General features: G+C 38.0%; 1 long non-coding RNA gene and 1 pseudogene across 1 annotated transcript in view; one reads left to right on the top strand and one right to left on the bottom strand.

Annotated features, from left to right (window-relative positions):
- The window catches only part of LOC132656649 (uncharacterized), a 104713-nt gene that overhangs the window by 72529 nt on the left and 11886 nt on the right, over positions 1-20298 (top strand). The window lies entirely within an intron of this gene.
- LOC110542489 (ras-related protein Rab-5B-like) lies at positions 2049-2858 on the bottom strand (annotated as a pseudogene).

Genomic DNA, 20298 nt, shown 5'->3' with positions numbered 1-20298 from the left:
GAGCTAAGGCCAATACTGTTCCTAAGAGGGGGGGAGGGGAGAAGCCTAGGGAAATGGGTTCCCAGTCCCAAGGCAATAAAACATTCTCACTTTTGCAGAGAAGGAATTAAATTTCTATGAGGCTTAGAGAGCCACCCTAGAATTTCCACTTGTAAAAGGACGCACCTTTTGGAGGTGCTTTGGAGGACTAATGGGTTCTAGGAAAGTAAAGCAGGAAATGTATGTGTGTTTCAGGGCCATGAGAACTAAGGCTGCCCCTGGAAAAGGAAGAGAATTGAGGTCTAAGTGGAAAAATCTAAGCTGGGTCCTTGAGAATCTTGGCTTCATTGGAGTCCTCAGCTGTTGTGGAATGGAAAGCAGTCTGTAGACTGTCTGGGTCTGTAGGCAAAGGCTCAACTCTTGTTACTGTGGTCTTTTCCGTCTTCTGCATATTTCTGGCTGAAATATCAAGTTCCTGCTTGCCTTGATGGCTTCCCACAGAAACCCTCAAACACCTAATGAAGGACATAGAGGCCGGAGACATAGGAAGGACCAAAGCCCTCTGATACAAGGCAGTTGTGAGGCACCTTCATTCAGTCCTAGCTGCACCTGCCACAGGACAAGTGGCCTCTGTGTGTAGGAGCCTCTCGTGGTACATGGATTAAGTAAGAGTAAGGGGAAGGGGGATGAAGAAGGAGGAACTAAACCCAAGATATTAACAAAAGAGAAAAGAAAAGAGGCCTAATGGGAAACAGGAGGCAGAATAACTGTACAGAATGAAGACTACACGTATTTACAGGGAAGTAGAAAAGACACGGTAAGATACAGCAAACTGAATATGAACCCTGGGCAGATGGAACACTCCTCGTGCCTGACCCTTCTTTACACTTCCATAACCCAAGCTATTCTCAAGCCGCTCCTCAGCGGTGCAGACAAACCTACACCCAACAGAGGCATGAATCAGAGGAAGCCAGCAGTGGAGACTGGGTAGAGTAGCTGCCACTGTTACTGTTTTCTATAGTGCCTCCCCAAACCTCATACACTGTAGATTCCACGTAATTAAAAAGGTTGAAGGATAGGTAAATCAATCAAACCCCCCATAACACATGTATCTTGACCGAGCTACCATCAATTAAAATGCAAACTGCAGGGGCATGGTGTTTGGGGCTAAGGCCATTTCATGGCCCAGGGTAGGGAAAATACCCATGTACAAACCAAAGGATGGTATCAGAAACTGGTACCTCCTCCAGTAAGATCACAGCAGAGCTAAAGGTGCAGGCAACAAGTGAAGATTCTTTGGAGCACTCTGAGGTCTCATCCCCACACTGGAGTGGGATGAGCAGATGGGGAGACCTACCTAAGAGTCTAGGCAAGGGAAAACAGCCTTGGGAGGAGTCCCAGAGCTACCGATGGCACTGCACCTCAGCCTTTATCCAAGTGGTTAATACAAGTCCCAATCAGTGCAAGCTTGCCTCCCTCTTCTCACTCCTACCTAGGGACGCCCTCCCCAAGTCCAACTCAGGGTGTTGCAGTGTTTCACATACAAGAAACTCCTACCAGATAAATAAAACGAGAAAGAAATGTTTCCTTACTCCCTCTTGCTCTGGGTCTTCCTCTCCCTGCAGGGCCCTTAATGTAACTAAAGCATGCTGCCTCCCTTCTCAGTCCCTGGGTTACACTTCATCATCTTGGGCAGAGGAGGAAACAGGATCAAGAACAGGGAGTGGTGAGAGGTGAAAGGGGGAGGAGGCAGAAGACAAAAGTCTCTGAAACACTGGGAAGAACACAGGGAGGGGAGTCACAATGAGGAGGTCACACTGTCTTGCACCTAGAATACAAAGTGAAGAAAGTTTGTTTTGGAAGGAAGGTCCTGGGGAGATTTGACCCCAAACCCCTAAGTAGGGCAGAGTAGTGGCAACAGCTGTCTGGTGTTGGTTGCGGAAGCATTAAAAAGTGCCATGACGGAGCTGTCAAGAGGCAGCCCGTGGGAGCCAGGGCTCAGTGTGCTGTTACCATGGGGCTGTGTACTGAGGGTAGGGATGGAGGTTATTTCTTAGCTCTCGCGCTAACTCCACCCCCTCAGTTGCTACAACACTGGCTCTTGTTTTGCTGTGACTGCTCATGGAGATCCACACCCCCACTTCGGCCTGCTGCACCCCCCAGATTCTGGGGTTCACTCTTTGGCAACTTCTTTGCTCTTGCCAAGAAGAGGTCATTCATGTTCATAGCAGTCTTAGCTGAAGTCTCCATAAATAACAAGCTGTTGTCATCTGCATATGCCTGAGCCTCTTCATACTCCACCACGCGCTTGTTGGCAAGGTCAGCTTTGTTTCCTGCCAAGGCAATAACAATGCTGGGGCTGGCTTGCCGCTGCAGCTCCTTCACCCATGTCTTTGCCCGGGCAAATGTTTCCTGATTAGTAATATCATAAACCACAGTTGCAGCCTGGGCACCCCTGTAGTACATGGGGGCTAAGCTGTGGTATCGCTCCTGCCCAGCTGTGTCCCAAATTTCAAACTTGACTGTTGTGTCATCTAGACACACAGACTGGGTGAGGAAGACCGCTCCAATGGTGCTTTCCTAGTACTCATGGAATTGCCCTTTGACAAAACGCAACACCAGGCTAGACTTCCCCACCGTAGACTCTCCCAGCAGGACCAATTTGAACTGGCATATTTTGCTGGCCTGGGGCTGCCCATTGGGCCTGGCTGTACTTCTGCTAGTCATAGCCAGGTTATCAAAGTAGGAGGGTAGAGGGAGGGGGTGCCACAAAGCGGCAAAGGGGAAGGGGAAGGGGAGGGATTTCCAGGCCTCAACAGTCCTGGGGCTCCGTCTGCCGCGTCCGGCCCAGGCCTGTGTGGAACAGACAAACAGCTGCGGCTCAGACCGACAAAAAAAATTTTTAAGAAGTCTTCCTAATTAGAAAAGCTTTTTAAAAAGTGTAAGTTCCAACTGAAAGGGGTGCTGGAAGCAATGGCATTCCTTGTAAGATGAAATAAGATACAATTTTGCTTTTCAGAGTATACGTGAATTGTTTTTAATTGCTAAATAGTATACCATTGTGTAAATGTACCACAATTCCTGCATCCATCGGAGGGACATCTGGTTTGATTCCAGATTCTGACTATTACAAATAAAGCTGCTACAAACATGGTAGAGCAAATGTTCTTTTTGTATACTTGAGCATATTTTGGACATAATATAGGATAAACATACTAAAATCTGTACACCTAAAAAAGCTAAGCAAGAAGGAGGACCCAGGGTAAGATGCTCAATCTTCATTCAGAAAGGCAAATGAGATGGACATTGGAAGAGGGAGCAAACAGGGAATAGGACAGGAGCTACCACAGAGGGCCTCTGAAAGACTTTACTCAGCAGGGTATCAAAGCAGATGCTGAGACTCATAGGTAAACTTTGGGCAGAGTTCAGGAAATCTTACAAAAGAAGGGGGAATTGAAAGATGTGGAGGGGGCAGGAACTCCTCAAGGAGAGAAACAGAACCAAAAAATATGGGCACAGTGTTCTTTTCTGAGGCTGATAACCCAACCAAGGACCATTCGTGGAACCCCTGTACAGATGTAGCCCATGGCAACTCAGTGTCCAAGATAGTTCCCAAGTAAGGGGAACAGGCACTGTCTCTGATATGAATTCAGTGCTCTCCCCTTTGATCACCTCCCCCTGATAGGGGAGCAGCCTTACCAGGCTACAGAGGAAGAGAATGCAGACAGTCCTGATGAGACCTGCTAAGTTAGGATCAGATGGAAGGGGAGGAGGACCTTCTCTATTAATGGACTTGTGGAGAGGAAGGATAGGGTTGGATGGGGACCAAGGATGGGGATACAATGGGATACAAAATAAATAAATTATAATTAATAAAAATAAATTAATTAAAATAAAACATAAGCCAAAGAATGAAAAAAAAGAAAGAAATTGTGGTAAATTTAAACAATGGACTACCCCTCAGCAATTAAATACAAGGAAATCATGAAATTTGCTGGCATATGGCTGGAACTAGAAATGATCACCCTGAGTGAGGTAAACCAGAAGCAGAAAGACACACAGTGTAGACTCACTTATCAGTAGGTATTATCTACATAATATAGGATAAACATACTAAAATCTATAATCCTGCAAAGATAATCAACAAGGAGGACCCTAGGTAATACCTTAAAGCTCTTTCAAAAAGACAAAGAGTATTTATTCAATTTGCATCCTGGTTGTAGCCCCCTCCCTCATCTCCTCCCTGTCCCATTCCCCTCCCTATTCCTCCCATATCCCTCTTCCCTAGTTCACTGATAGGGAGGTCCTCCTCCCCTACTCTCTGACCCTAGCCTATTAGATCTCATCAGATCCTCTTTTATTTTATTAATTACAGTTTATTCACTTTGTATCCCAGCTGTAGCCCCCTACCCCATCCCTTCTCATTCCCACCCTTCCTCCCTTTTCTGCTCCCATACCCTTCCCCCAGTTTAATGATAGGGGAGGTCGTTCTCCCCTTCCATCTGACCATACTCTATCAGGCCTCATCAGGACTGACTTCTTTGTCTTCCTCTGTGGACTGGTAAGGCTGCTTCCCTGTCAGGGGGAGGTGATCCAAAAGCCAGCCTATGAGTTCATGTCAGAGAGGGTTCCTGGTCTTATTATTGGGGAACCCTTTTGGATACTGGGCTGCCTTGGGCTACTTCTGTGCAGGGGTTCTAAATTATCTCCATGCATGGTCTTTGTTTGGAATATCAGTCTCACAAAAGACTCCTGTGCCCAGATTTTTTGGTTCTGTTGCTCCCCTTGTAGAGCTCCTGTCCCCTCCATATCTTTCTATCTCCCCCTTCTTTTAAAGATTCCCTGCAGTCTGCCTAAAGTTTGGCTATGCATCTCAGCAAATGTTTTGATACCCTGCTGGGTAGAGTCTTTCAGAGGCCCTTTGTGGTAGCTCCTGTCCTGTTCCCAATTTTCTCCCTCTTCTGATGTCCATCTCATTTGTCTTTCTGAATTAAGATTGAAAGACCTTTCTTGCTTAGCTTTCTTAGGTGTACTGATTTTAGTATGATTATCCTATATTATATGTCTAATAAATAATAAATAGTAGTAGTAGTAATAGTGGTAGCTGTAGCAGAAGTAGCAGTATTGGTCTTTTTAAAGTAAAGATGAAATATTTCTTTTGCAGTGTTATGGCTGTGAGAGAGGTGAAAAACCTTTTCTTAGAGTATCCATTTCTGGTAGCAAACTAACAAAGGTCGGTGCAAAGTGTTTGTCACCTTCTTAAAGTACCTGAGTTTTAAACTGAAAGTTGCTCAATTAAAAAAAAAAATCCTTGCTTTTTGAAAAAAAAAATACAAAGAGTACAAACATCATAAGTGGGAGTAGACAGGTTGCAGGACAGGAACCTACCCAAGTGGGCCTCTGAAAGAATGTACCCAGCAGGGTAAGGAAGAAGATGTTGAGTCTCATATCCAAACTTTTGGCAAAGTGCAGGGAATCTTGGAAAGAGAAAGAGCTGTAAGGGACTGAAGCTCCACTAGGAAAGCAAAAGAGGCAAAAATTCTGCTTTCAGGGTGTCCTGCAGAGACTGATACACGAACCAAGGACCATACATGGAGAGGATCTAGACCCCTGTTCAGATGTAGCCCCGTCTCATTGTGGGTCTCTAGTAAGGGGAGCAGGCTCTGTCTCTGATGTGGCCTCAGTGGCAGGCTCTTTGATCACCTTCCCCTGGTGAGAGGGTGTCAGCCTTGCCAGGCCACATAAGTAGTCAATGCAGCCAATCCTGATGAGACCTGATAGGCTAGGGTCAGATAGTAGGGGTGGAGGAACTTCCTTATTAGTAGACTAAGGAAGGGGCATAGGGTGAAAAGAAGGAGGGTGTGGGACTAGGAGGATATGGGAGAGAGAGCTACAGCTGGGATACAAAGTGAATAAATTGTAATAAATAATGAATAAAAAAGCTATTTTAACCCATCATACAAAATTTCTCAATATGTGCCTATTACTAAAGGAAAATATCTCAGGCAGCATTTGCAAAAGTGAAAAAATAACGATTATGCTTAATGTGTTACACATATTCACCTTTCTTGTTTTTTAACATTACTTTAGGATGTTATTTCTCTCCTTTAGAGTGAGCTTTAGAGTAAGAGACAGAAGGTCATTAGTTATACATATACAGTTTGAACTAACTAATAAAATGAATAGTTTGAAGACTTCAGGGTCAAGTTAAAAACCTTTACAAATGAGACAAATAAGATACATTCCTATATCATGCACATTCTTTGAGAACCAAAAAAGAATCTCTAAAGTAAATATGAAAGATTACCTACCTACATTGTATTATTTGCAAATGAAACTTGTGATATAAAAAAAAATATGTTCAATGTTAATACCTATTTAAAATAAAAAAGTTACAAATAATTATGTGAAAACTTTTAATGTTTTTTTTTTTTTTATAACTTAACTTTTTTTTTTTTTCAATGCAGTTTATTCAGAAACCTTGAACAATCCTCGGACCCTGGGGAAAGCCAGCCCACAGCTTAAATAGCCTCTGGGTAGCCAACCCAGGCGTGTTACACTATTAATTGAATTGATTGAAAATTGCAATGAAATTTCCTCCATACATATTAAGATATGTGGTTAAAATAGGTAAATCTATTGATAAATACTGCATAGTAATTATAGTATATAATCAATTCAAATTGTTAAAGTACAGATATCATGTTTTCATTTTATTTTGGTTAAATGATAGCCTTTCACAAAAAGAAAACAAACACAGAAAATGGATAATGAGATTGCAAAAGGAACGTGGGAGTTTTGAGTTACAGCTTTCCAAGATTCCAGAGTACTGTAAGTCCAACATAATGTGTAACTTTGGTGGGAATTCAGAAGGTCACATGTCAATACAGTTGCAGACAGTAAGGCTCTCTTCATCAAGTTCCACATGGGAAAAAAATTCTATTGGAAACTGAAACAGGAGTTACTTTTTACATTCCGATTTTTAAGATCTGGTTGTATTTTGAATATTTCTTTGCATTTTTGATTTATTATTATTATTTATTACAATTTATTTACTTTGTATCATGGATGTAGACCCTCCCACTTCTCCACCTGGTTGCACCCTCTCTCCCTCCCCCCATGTCCCACTCTTGTCCGATATTAGGGGAAGTCCTCGTCCCCTACTAACTGATCCCAGTTTATCAGGTCTCTTTAGGACTGTCTGGTTCCTCTTTCTCTGTGGCCTAGTATGGCCACCTGGCCAGGTGGAGTGATAAAAGAGAGAAGATCAAGTTCATGCCAGTGACTGACCCTGTTCTCCTGCTCCCCACACGGAGACTGAATTTTTCAATTAGACTTATTTCAAGACTGTTGGTCTAATTTATTAAGTGCAGAAAAAAATGACAAGATGGAAATAGCATTCAGAGTGTGATGTGATTATGAAGATAGCAACGATTCAAAGGATACTAACATGAATACTCACAAATTTATGAAAAGGGCACAGGCTGAGGAGCATGTTGAAGTGACTGATGAGGATGTTAATACTATTATAGTGAAGTTGTTCTTTACACTGAAATAGTATAAAAATTGTTTTGTGGGTGAAATATATCATCAATTTTCAGCACAGAGAGTGAAAAGTCATTTCAAAACCTTTCAGGAAATACTGAGGTGTCTGAGAGCAAGTCAGGTAAGGACAGTGCCTCTGCTACCCCGATGGAAGACAATTATCTACAGTGATGTCATCTCTGGTTTCCAGCTATCTCAACTGTCACTCAAGGGAATTCTACTCTGACTTAAACCAGCAACAGAAGTTGACATTGCTCTTTGGCTAGAGAATAAATACAGAAAGAAAGAGGCATCACACAGCCTTGCACCAAGGTTTCAAGAAAGCCAGTCAATGTGTACCAGGGTTAGATTCCCTGGGAGGGAGACCTTCAGAGGCTGACCCTTGAATGTCAGTGAGGCCTACAATGCAATAGCAACAGATGGATGCTATTCATTTCTAGGAAAGTGGTATACATGCTGAAGCAGTTGGAGCATAGCTCAAGAAAGAAAATAAGTGCACTTCAATTGTCAAGGCCAAAGTAATGTGGATGTTCAGTTTTCTTCAGGATTAGATTATGTGACTCTGTGTTCATGTTCTAGACACATGCCTATTTCTAGATGGACTTATGCTTGTACTGCAGGATTGATATTTTTTTAAGCCAGTCATTTTTTTATGATGTCCCCTTTAACCTGGCTTGAATGAGAATGTCTACTCTGTAGCACTATATATTTAAGCTGTCACTTATTTATTTATTTATTTATTATTTCCAGGGTTGTTCGAAGAGTTGGGAGTTTGCCTGGAGTCTTAGAACAGGTTTTGTATTATTACTTTTGGTTGTTGTTAAGACTATTAAGAAAATAGGGACTTTTGAAGTTGAAGTAAATATATGTTGCATTATGAATCTATGAAGACAGGGAATAGGATGCTATGGTTTATTCTCTTGGTAATTTTTTCATTTTTTTATTTTAATTTTTATTAATTACACTTGATTCAGTTTGTATCCTCCCATAAACCCCTTCCTCCTCCCCTCCTAATTCCACCTTCCCTCCCCCTTCTCCATGTATTCCCCTTCCCAAGTCTGCTGATAGGGGAGGTCTTCCTCTCCTTCCTTCTGATCCTAGTCTATCAGATGTCATCAGGAGTGGCTGCATTGTCTTCCTCTGTGACCTGGTAAGGCTGCTCTCCCCTCAGGGGGAGGTGATCAGAGAGGTAATTTTTAATAACTTCTTCACCACATTTGAAAGACGATACCAGCTAGATCAGTGGAGAATGGCACACAACTGAAGATCGGCAGGCCTCTGAAAGTCACACTCACTTTTGCTTCTATCATTTGTTGCCTGTTCCTTGTTCTATCAAAATAATAGGAGTCCTTATCAATTATATAAACCTAACTCCCTGCTACATACTTCTACCCTGATTTCTTGCCATGTGCACCTGATATTATGAAGAAACTCTTTCTCTGTTATTTATGTCATGTTTTGGAAATATAGATAAGAAAACAAAAAAAAAATTCCAAGAATTCATTTGCTTAGCTGAGGTGGAAGAAAGTTCATGTTTATTATGTGTTTTTCATACGATAGGAACTTTGATATTCCTTCTAACCAGTAAACTATTCAAGTGGAAATAATTAACCTTACTTGTACTGTATTAAAGTTGTTCATTTAAAAATTATGTGACTAAACAGTAATTATTGACTTGGAGCTCTCTACCCTCTCAAGTATAATATTTCAATATTTCTCTATTTTACTATATTCTATACTTAACAATTGTTTCCTATGGGTTTTCCAAATTGTATTTCTTTAATAAAATTTAAATGTCCTCTAATTTAATTAAAACAAGTCAATCTATGTAAAGCATGAAAAAAAAAAAAACAAAAACAAAACAAAACAAAAAAAAAAAAAACAAGAACAACTAGACTGTCTGACTTGGAAAGGCTCTGATCTTAATTAATGGCACAGGCCTGGCAATTTAAGACAAATCAATTGAGTTTCTGAAATGAACTGTAGGCTGCCTTCTCATGAAGGAAAAAGAATCTATATATTTGACTTTTCTTTACATTAGCCATCTATTATTTGGCCATTTCATTGTCCATTAACTCTTCAAGTAGGCAGCTCAAATAAAGAAAAACAAATAAAAGACAAGAAATTTCAGAGCTCTGACAGCTTTGAAGGAAAGTAATGTGGAACCAAAATAAATAAATTAGGTCAAAGTAAATAATTCAGTCAGGAAATTGGAGTTTTGCCTCATATTTCCACTTAAGATTAGAGGCAATATACCCTTAAGCTATATGCATGATTATTTTAGTTATGTGGATTCTCATCTTAATTGGAAAATAATGAATATTTCCTTATAAATCGTTATTTAATATAGTGTGAAGAACTGCTTGTTTGTCAGGCTGCTTTGTAATTGAGTTCTCAGCAAAAAAACTTTTTTTCACACTGGCCTTCACCTGGAGACAGGGATAGGCAGGATATATTGCCAAGTCCACTTCCTTTTGTTTATGTGAGGATCACACAAAGAGGTGGTCGAGGTAAACAAGTTTGACTTCTCCATGAACCCCTTCATTGTACTGAGGGGTTTTGTTCTGACTATAAAAAGGAATTGTGGAATAAACCAGGCATGACAGTTTCTACTGGCAGCCCTCTCGAACTGATCTCAAGTGTAGTGAGTTATTTTTTAGTTTTCTTTCAATCCTCTCTCCCCATGCAGGAACTGTTTGACTCTGTCAGCAGGATCTGGCAATATAGACACTATTTCTTCCAGGGTAATTTTTAAACTGGAACAATGCTGCTAGTATGAACATGAATATCAACCTTGACAGTTGATATTCATTTATATTTACCTGCTTTACAAAGATAACTGTTTAAATTCTCTCTATGGAAGGAACACAAACTTACCAGTTTAAAAAAACCCAAGAAAAGATTAGTTGATTGTTTAAAATGGTCAATTGATAAAGTGTCACTAATAGTTCAGAAAAAAAATGTATGTTAAAATATAATAATTTCAGTACATTTGCGATATTTTCATTGTTAATTATATCTGCATTTCTGAGACCTAAATCACATGAAAAGAACATGGATAGGCAGCTGTTTACACCTATGTACTGATTATAAAGGGAACCACGTTTACAAAATAAATAAATAAATAAAAGTTTCAATTAAACAAGTCCCGTAGTGCTTATATACAAGATAGAGTCTTATATCCTGTGTTAAAATTAATTATAACATAATTACTACTATGAATTCTTTTCTGTGTGGCAAGAAATCAAAGCACAGTGAAACACCCTGTTGTTTTTCTAATTTGTTACTATAAGTTATACAGAAAACAAAGGGTAGATATTTCAGATAACATATGAAAATAGACCAAATTAGCTAGGCAGTGGTGACACTTGCCTTTAATCCAAGAACTCAGGAGGCAGAAGCAGGAGAATGTCTGAGTTTGAGGCCAGCTTGTTCTGCAAAACAGTCCAGGATAGCCAGAGCTAGTTACACAGAGAAACCCTGTCTTGAAAAACAAACAAACAAACAAAAAAGAAAAAGACTAAACTTCCACTCATTCTAACTTTTACAAAATGGTGTGCAATTTCAAAATATGAGGCCTTTGAAGAAAACTTCTTTGCGCAACATTTGGAGGCCACAACCAATAAATAAGCAGAGTTTTATGGTGCTCAGTAGTAGATAGAGGGGAAAGTTTGTAAGACCCAGAGGATCAGGGTCTTTGTGGTCAATTGTATCTCCTAGTAACATAAGAAACTACACCCATGAAGTCTCAAAAACATGATTACCCAAACATGAGCTGAACAAGGAACACACCAATAAAAAATGGTGAACTTTCCAGAGACAAGCCTTCAACCCTACACAAAGAACCAGAGACAATGGATAGGGGGAGAGGTGGTCCTCCTCAGTGAAATGCACAGTGTGCCAAATGGTAACTCATGAAAATATAAATACAATTTACATTATGTGAATTAAATAGATTACATTTGTGAATATATATTCATATGCATATATATACACATGTATATGCATGCATTAACAAGTATTAAAATGAGGCCATAAACTTGAAGGAGAACAGCAGGTGTAAACAAAAAGGTTTTGAGGGAAGAAAGGAAAGGGAGAGATTGAAATACCTTCTCAGAAAAACATCTGAGACTTTTTCAATCAAACTGTTTTCTTCACTGTGTTTGTTTTCTTTTAATACTTTAAAATATTGCAATTCTTAGGTATGTAAACAGAGAAAGTAAAAGAGAGCAACAGTTTTCTATAATCACTTAGGGAACATAAACATGAGAACCGTTGTGCCTGTATTATTAGCTGTTTTCAAGTCACAGTATTCAAATTCCTATGCATTAATCATTTTTTTACTCTTTAATTTTTTATTTATCTACATATATTACTATCAAGTGAATTATTTATAATGTCTGATATAAACAACTTCAACATTCCCATAACAAATGCTTCCTTCAAACTTTGATACATCCTCATCTTTTATCCAATGATTTTTGTTTTAGGTACGTCAGAAATCATGCAATTATTTTCTTTTTTTTAATACTATATTTTTATTTATTTATGTACATATGTATAAATGTAATCATTTGGATTCCTGTATTCTTTTTCTTTTTTTTTATCAGTTACATTTTATTAACTCTGTATCCCAGCCGTGTCCCGATCCCTCATTCCCTCCCAGTCCCTCCCTCCCTCCCTCATCTCCACCGTGCCCCTTTCCAAGTCCACTGATAGGGGGGACCTCCTCCCCATTCATCTGATCCTGTTTTATCAGGTATCTTCAGGACTGGCTGCAAAGCCCTCCTCTGTGGCCTAACAGGACTGCTCCTCCCTTCGGGGATGGGGAGACCAAAGAGCCAGTCATTGAGTTCCTGTTAGAAATAGTCCCTGTTCCCCTCACTTTGGGAAACCAATTGGTTACTGAACTACCACAGGCTACATCTGAATGGAGGTTCTAGGTTATATCCATACATGGTCCTTGGTTGAATGTCAGTCTCAGAAAAGACCCTGTGCCCAGACTAAAGAAGCTGAAAAGCAGCAATCCAAGTAATCCAATTAAAAAATGGGGAACAGAGCTAAACAGAGAATTCTCGACAGAGGAATATCGAATGGCAGAAAAACACTTAAAGAAATGCTCATCCTCATTAGCCATCAGGGAAATGCAAATCAAAACGACCCTGAGATATCACCTTACACACATCAGAATGGCCAAGATGAAAAACTCAAGCGATAACACGTGCTGGAGAGGTTGTGGAGAAAGGGGAACCCTCCTCCACTGCTGGTGGGAATGTAAACTGGTACAACCACTCTGGAAAGCTATCTGGCGCTTTCTAAGACAAATAGGAATAGCGCTTCCTCCAGACCCAGCTATACCACTGCTAGGTATATACCCAAAGTTTGTTCAAGTACACAAAAAGGACACTTGCTCAACCATGTTTATAGCAGCTCTATTTGTAATAGCCAGAACCTGGAAACAACCCAGATGTCCATCAACGGTGGAATGGGTATAGAAATTGTGGTATTTTTATACAATGGAATACTACTCAGCAATCAAAAAGGAGGAAATCATGAAATTTGCAGGCAAATGGTGGGATCTAGAAAAGATCATTCTGAGTGAAATATCCCAGAAGGAAAAAGACAAACATGGGATATACTCACTTATATAGACCTATAAGATATGATAAACATAATGAAATCTATATACCTAAAAAAGATAATCAGTTGAGCGGACATGGGGTAAGATGATCAATCCTCGTTTAGAAAGACAGATGGGATGTGCATTGAACATATGACAGGAGTCTACTGAGCACATCTGAAAGACTCTAACTAGCAGTGTTTTCAAAGCAATTATTTTCGATATTGTTAATTAACAACCGTCAAAAATTTGGAAGAGATGTGAGAGATTTTTTGCATCCTAACATTCCCACCACTACTATCTCATGGACATTAATATATGAGTGATAAAGTCTGGTATCACAAACTAAAAGTGACCAGATCTGGCTTACCTCAGGTTTCCATTACCTCTAACCTCATGACATACAAGGAACACATGAACACTTGAACACATGAACAAGGAAAACATGAACCTTAGCGGGTTGTCTTGGAACAGAGGAAAACTCATTTCAGAAAATCAATGCCTTTTTAAAAACTACTTCTTTTAAGAACTAACCTACTTCCCTGCTCACCCAGCTACTTGTGCTTTTCAATTGTTTTCAACACATCAAGACAAACATTCTTGGATGGTGGTTTTCATTGGAACATATTTGACTTACCATAGTCAACGCTCTTAGAATAAATGTCTCTCCCTCTCACTGCAGCTAATAATCACCAGTCTTTCAATGCCAAGGACTGGGATCCTGTGCCCTGTAAGATTCATCTCTGGTTAGGTTTCATACTGCCTGAAAGATGCTACATAGTGCACTGGAGGAGAAAAATACTCAGCAATCATACTCAACTATGAAGCTTGTTAAGTACAAGAATGCCCTAAAGTTCTGAAAAAACAAAAACCAATACTGCCTTTATCTGGGAGGAGATATTTCAATTTAACATATTTCATTCTTTTTTTCTTTTTAAATTTATTTATTTATTTTATTATTTATATTTTATTTAGTTTGTATCCCATTGTAGCCCCCTCCCTCATGACCTCCCAATCCCACCCTCCCTCCTTCATCTCCTCCCATGCCCCAACCCAAGTCCACTGATAGGCAAGGTGATCAAAGAACCAGCCACTGAGTTCATGTCAGAGACATTCCCTGTTCCCATTACTAGGGAACACACCTTGAGACTGAGCTGCCATATTTCATTCTTAAATGCACAAAGTGCAATGTCTGTTCCAAATTCTTCCATTAATTTCCAAAGTGGTTGTACATATTTACATTGCCACCAGCAATGGAAGAGTGTTCCCCTTTCTCTACATCCTCTCCAGCTTGTGTTGTCACTTGAGTTTTTGGTTTTTGATCTTAACCATTTTGATGGTATAAAGTAAAATCACAGGGTCATTTTGATTGGCATTTCCCTGATGACTAAAGACACTGAGTCTATCTTTAAGTATTTCTCTGCCATTCAATATTCCTCTATTGATAATTCTCTTTTTTTCTGTACCCCATTTTTTAATTAGATTACTTCCTTTGTTGGTGTTTAACTTCTTGAGTTATATATATATGTGTTCTGTCAGATATAGGGTTGGTGAAGATCATTTCCCATTCTGTACACTGTCGTTTTGTTCTGTTTACAGTCTCTTTTGATTTGTAGAAGGCTTTCAGTTTCCTGAGGTCCCATTTCTTGATTGTTAATTTTAGAACCAGTGCTGTTTGCGTTCTGTTGAGGAAGTTGTCTGAAGTGCTACCTCAAAATCAAGCTATACCACTCCTAGGAATAAATCTCAAATATGCTTAACCATACAACAAGAACATTTGCTCAACTGTTTTGTGGCAGTTTTATTTGTAATAGTCTGAATCTGGAAACAACATAGATTTCTCTCATCAGAGAAATGGATACAGAAAGTGTGGTACATTTACCCAATGAAATAGTACTCAGCAATTAAAATCATAAAAATTGCAGACAAATGATGGGAACCAGAAAAGATCATTTTTAGTGAGGTAACCCAGAAGGAAAAAGACACATATAGAATATGGTCATTTATAAGTGGATATTAGCCATATAATATGCACATAATATAGTGTAAACATACTAAAATATATAGTCCTAAATAAAATAAAAAAGGAGGACCCTAGGGAAGATGTTTAACACTCATTCAGAAGGGTAGACAGTATAGACATAGGATGCAGAAGAAGACAGGGAACAGGGCAGAAACCTACAACATAATGCCTCTGAAAGAACCTATCCAGAATGATATCAAAGCAGATACTGAGACACATAGCCAAATGTTGGGCAGAGTGCAAAGAATCTTATGGAAGAAGGGAGAGATAGAAACACCTGGAGAAAACAGGAGCTCCACAAGGAGAATAACAGAGCCAAAAAATATATAGGCCCAGGAGGCTTGTAGATTCTGATGCTCCAACCAAGGACCGTACATGGAGAGGACCTAAAACTCCATGCTCAGATGTAGCCAATAAGCAGCTCAGTCTCAATGTGAGTTCCCTAGGGGAGCAGAGACTATCTCTGACATGGACTCAGGGACAGGCTCTTTGATCAACATCCCTTGGGAGAGTAGGGGTCTGCCTTGCCAGGCCACAGAGGAAGACAATGCAGCCAGTCTTGATTAAACCTGATAGGCTAGGTTCAGATAGTAGTGAAGGAGGACCTCCTCTATCAGTGGACTAGGAGAGGGGCATAGGAGGAGAAGAGGGAGGCAGAGTGGGACTGGGAGAAGATGAGAGAGAGGGCTACAGCTAGGATACAAGGTGAATAGATTGTAATAAATAATAAATAAAAGCTATCCTCCATTGATAATAAATCAATCAGTTACCCCCAATTGTCATCAACTACTAAATGACTTTTAAACTACTACTGGATGTTCACTGTTGCTCTCATTATCCTAATTCAGACCATCTTACACTACCTTATTGGTACTATGAAACAGATTCTTGTAAATGTCTATTTATGTTTTTCCTTGAAAAAAAAAAAACTAATAATTCATGCCCTTTAGCTGCATAAAAAAGACAAGGAAAAGTGGAATCTTTCAATAATAACTTAAAAATAAACATGAAAATAATCGTGCTTTTATCATAACCTTCACATCTTGATTGAGTGCAAAATCTAAATCATTAGATTTAAATTATTATTTTAATTTCAACCATGATTGTATTACAGTATTTTCTTCCTGCACCTTAGTAAAGAGGCTAATGCAAGAATCACACATCTGATTATATTTATTCATACTCCCTTTATTTACTTACAAGTAGTTTAGCAATGGAGCTTATCATACTTCTATTAATAGAATTATCTTACTTATATTAATAGCACTCATTCAATTTGTGCATGATAACGATAAATTGATAAATCACTATTTCTTCTAACTTTACATTTAAGACTTTTATATTTAGGATTTTATTGATAAGTAAACCTACATTGTTTTCAAATCTCACATATCACTCAAAGTGTTAAATTTCTAGTTTGTTTTGGTTATTTATTTTCTTCAGGGAGATGTGTGAAATTCTTGTTGTGTTTATTTTTAGTTTTTATTATGGAATAATTATAATTAGGTATAATTATAATTAGGTACCAGTACAGAAAGATTGGATCTCTGATCCCCATCTGTTGTAATCATATACTTTGTATACTTTATTAATTCGTTGTTAATGATATTTTATTCATAAACATGTATTATGCTTCTCTACAACTTTAATACGTTTAGCCCCAATGGATTATTTTGAACATATTTTATAAATCATTACATTATTGTCACTTTAATGCTTACTGTCACTTCTAGGTACTAGTGACAGATGAAGAAGTTGTTGTTAGCACTAAATTAACAAATCCTTAGCCTTTACCTCTTCTGGAACCATTGAATCCCTATTTGTCTTTGATCACAATTTTGTGATTCCTTAAAACATAACGTTATTTACATGTGTCTATTTCAAATACATATTATTCTTTACTTGCTGCTAATTTATTAACATTGAATCAATGCTCTACAATAAACTCAGGTTTACAATTTCTTTCTTTAATTAAATTTTTATTTTTTATATTAATTACAGTTTATTTACTTTGTTTCCCAGCTGTAGACCCTTCCCTCGATCCCTCCTAATCCCACCCTCCTTCCCTCATCTCCTCCTGCTCCTCTCTAAATCCACTGATAAGGGAGGTCCTCCTCCCCTTCCATCTGACCTTAGCCTATCAGGTCTCTTCAAAACTGGCTGCAATGTCCTCCTCTGTGGCCTAGCAAGGTTGCTCCTCCCTTGGGAGTGTGGGATCAAAGAGTCAGCCACTGAGTCCATGTCAGAGAGTCCTTGTTCCCTTACTAGGGAACCCACTTGGATACTGAGCTGCCATGGGCTACATTAGAGCAGGGGTTCTAGGTTATACCCGTATATAGTCCTTGGTTGGAGAATCAGTCTCAAATCACAGGTTTACAATTACAATGTAACATCTTTTTTCATAAGACACAGGGTAAATTGCTCTCCCTTAGGAAAAGGAGTTCAGAAAAACATCCCCCTTGATGATGCATTTAAGCAATAAAATCATCAGCAAGTGAATAAAAGTTTCACATGTAGTACTGAGTAGAACATTCAAAAAGACATCTTTGCTCACAGTGGGACATCTCAAACAGGAAGGCCAAGTTGCACCTGATTTGATAACAGCTAGACTATGTATATTGGATGCCTTTAGTTTTTTACCATGTTGGTATGCCTTTGAGTTACTATAATTAAAAATGTTGACTTAATTATAAGAAATATTAGTATGCTTAAAATATAAAAACATGAATTTATTAATACACTTTAAAATAAAAGACTTTTAAAATAATAATAATAATAATAATAATAATAATAAAGCTTTTAATAATCAAAGACTATATATTTGGTTCCATTTCCAAAGAAAATACAATTGGTCAAGGTTTAGAGAATAAAGGACTTCAGAATTCTCAGCTATAAGAGAATATATGAACTACAGATACCTCATCCAGTGCTCAGGGATCATGGCAGAAGATGGGACCGAGTCTCAGCATGAAGAGTGGGTCCCCAGTCTCACCCCAGGCAATAGTTAGATGCACATTGAGGGAGAGTATAGCCTCTGCTAAGCGGACTATTTTCCAGTTGAAGGGCACACATACAAGGATATTTGAAGAGAAAAAATGTGGAAATAAAACATGGCACATAGTTGGCTGAGTAGGAAAGGGGAGACGATCTTGGAAGAGTTGGGGGTTATATGTATAATATGTATAAATGTAAAATATGTATAAAACTCTCAAAGTACTAATAAAAAGTAATAATAATGACAATATAATATCAATGTGGGATGTAGAGAAAATAAGTTATAGGATGTGTGTATAATTCAGAAGTTCACAAATATAGTTGGTATAAACATATGAGCAAGTTTTGTTTGATTTTTTTTTCTTTCTAAGGATATAGTGCCTAACAAGTACAATAAATCTTCATTAGGAGAACTTTTGGCTTCACAGCCATACTGCATTTATTTCTTTTTACCATAGATACCATTTATTGTACTTTTCCAGACAGTTATGGCAAAACACCTACAAGAGCAGCAAATGTTTCATATAAAAAATAAACATTTTCCTGTTGAGATCAACTAGGTTTTACCTGTGTGTCCTTATGCTATAAATAAATATTATTTGCATAGTCTACCATTTTGTCTGTTCTGTTCTGGTTTGTTCTGTTCTGCTGTTTGGCTCTGATCTGTTGGCACCTGTGTGCATTCTTTTCTCTTGTTGTTTGTCATGACTTCACAAGTAATGCTGAATATTTACTTAACATTCCTAACTTGCAGGAAGTCTGTTATGTTTGTGAAGAGAAAGTTCCATCCTTAGATAATCTTCCTTCAGGCATGAGTTATACTGCTGGTGGCAGTGGTCCAATGTTATAGAATCAGCAATATATATATATATATATATATATATATATATATATATATATAATGAGATGTTTTTAACAGAAATACAGATAAAGAAAGTTTGTCCTTTAATTGGCTAATGACAATGCCTTAACCTGAGGCTCACAGAAATCTAATCCTGGATATTCTAAAATAGCATACTGATGTGATTTGTCGTTTGTTATTCTGGAATTCTTTCTTGGCTTAATAAAACATTGCTACTATAAATAAGAATAATTGACTTATTAGTTTCCTAAAAAATATTTTGTAATCAATAGTAATTGAAAAGAAAAAAGGAATGAAAGAATTTATTAAAGTTGTGGCTCTGAAATTGATTGAGGGAATACATATATGTATATATACACACATATATATATTTGGTTTTATACACACATATATAAGTATATATGTATATTGTATGTATTTATATATGTGTGTATATATATATATACACATCCCGTCCATGGTTACTTTAATGAATGTATCAAGGATAAAAATTTTGTTGGTGAAACTGGTGTATTATGAATATGTCGAACTTATAAATATGCAGAACTCAGAATCACTTTAAAGGCTATCAAGATCATTGAAAACCATTAATACATAATTCAGTAAGTATACTGTATCACTTAATGTCTCATACACTTAAATTCTATAGATAAAGACATATCTAAGTTTTTTCCTTTACAGAAAGAGACTTTAAAGCTTAAACACTGCAAAGACATGAGAAACATATTTAATTTACACAGTACAAGGTTTATTAAATTTAAAAGAACAAAGAGATATCATACAGCTTTGGCTTACCTTTACAGGACTAGCTGTAGACCCAGAGGGCCTGACAGTGTTTTAAGCCAATATTCCTTTTAAAGTTCGTACCAGATGAAAAGTGTTTAATAGCTATCAATAGAGTCTCTTCTTTAGCTATATGACTCTCTTCTATCTGGATCTATATATTTTATGTATGTATATACATAAGTAAGTAATTTACTATCCTGCTGTTTGTTATTGTATTTCTCATTTTCTCATTTCTGTTTAGTTAGCACTAAACTCTAGACCAAACATTTCAACTCACTAGAAGTGAGAAATTTTATCACACATGCAGTCAATGTTACTTTGTAGAAAGCCTGATACATACTCAATTGTGCATGTACACATGCTCACGCACACAAAGACCCATAAACATCCCTAATATAAACAAGTACTGTGTTTTTAAATCAATATTTTCAGATTGATATCTATTTTAATTTACAACCAGCCTTTGGTATATGAAAGTAAGTAAAAAAA

This window comes from Meriones unguiculatus, chromosome 9, assembly GCF_030254825.1.
Source record: "Meriones unguiculatus strain TT.TT164.6M chromosome 9, Bangor_MerUng_6.1, whole genome shotgun sequence".
Taxonomy (NCBI): Eukaryota; Metazoa; Chordata; class Mammalia; order Rodentia; family Muridae; genus Meriones; species Meriones unguiculatus.
The sequence above is the reverse complement of the archived record's forward strand: the minus strand, read 5'-3'. Positions and strand labels throughout refer to the sequence as shown.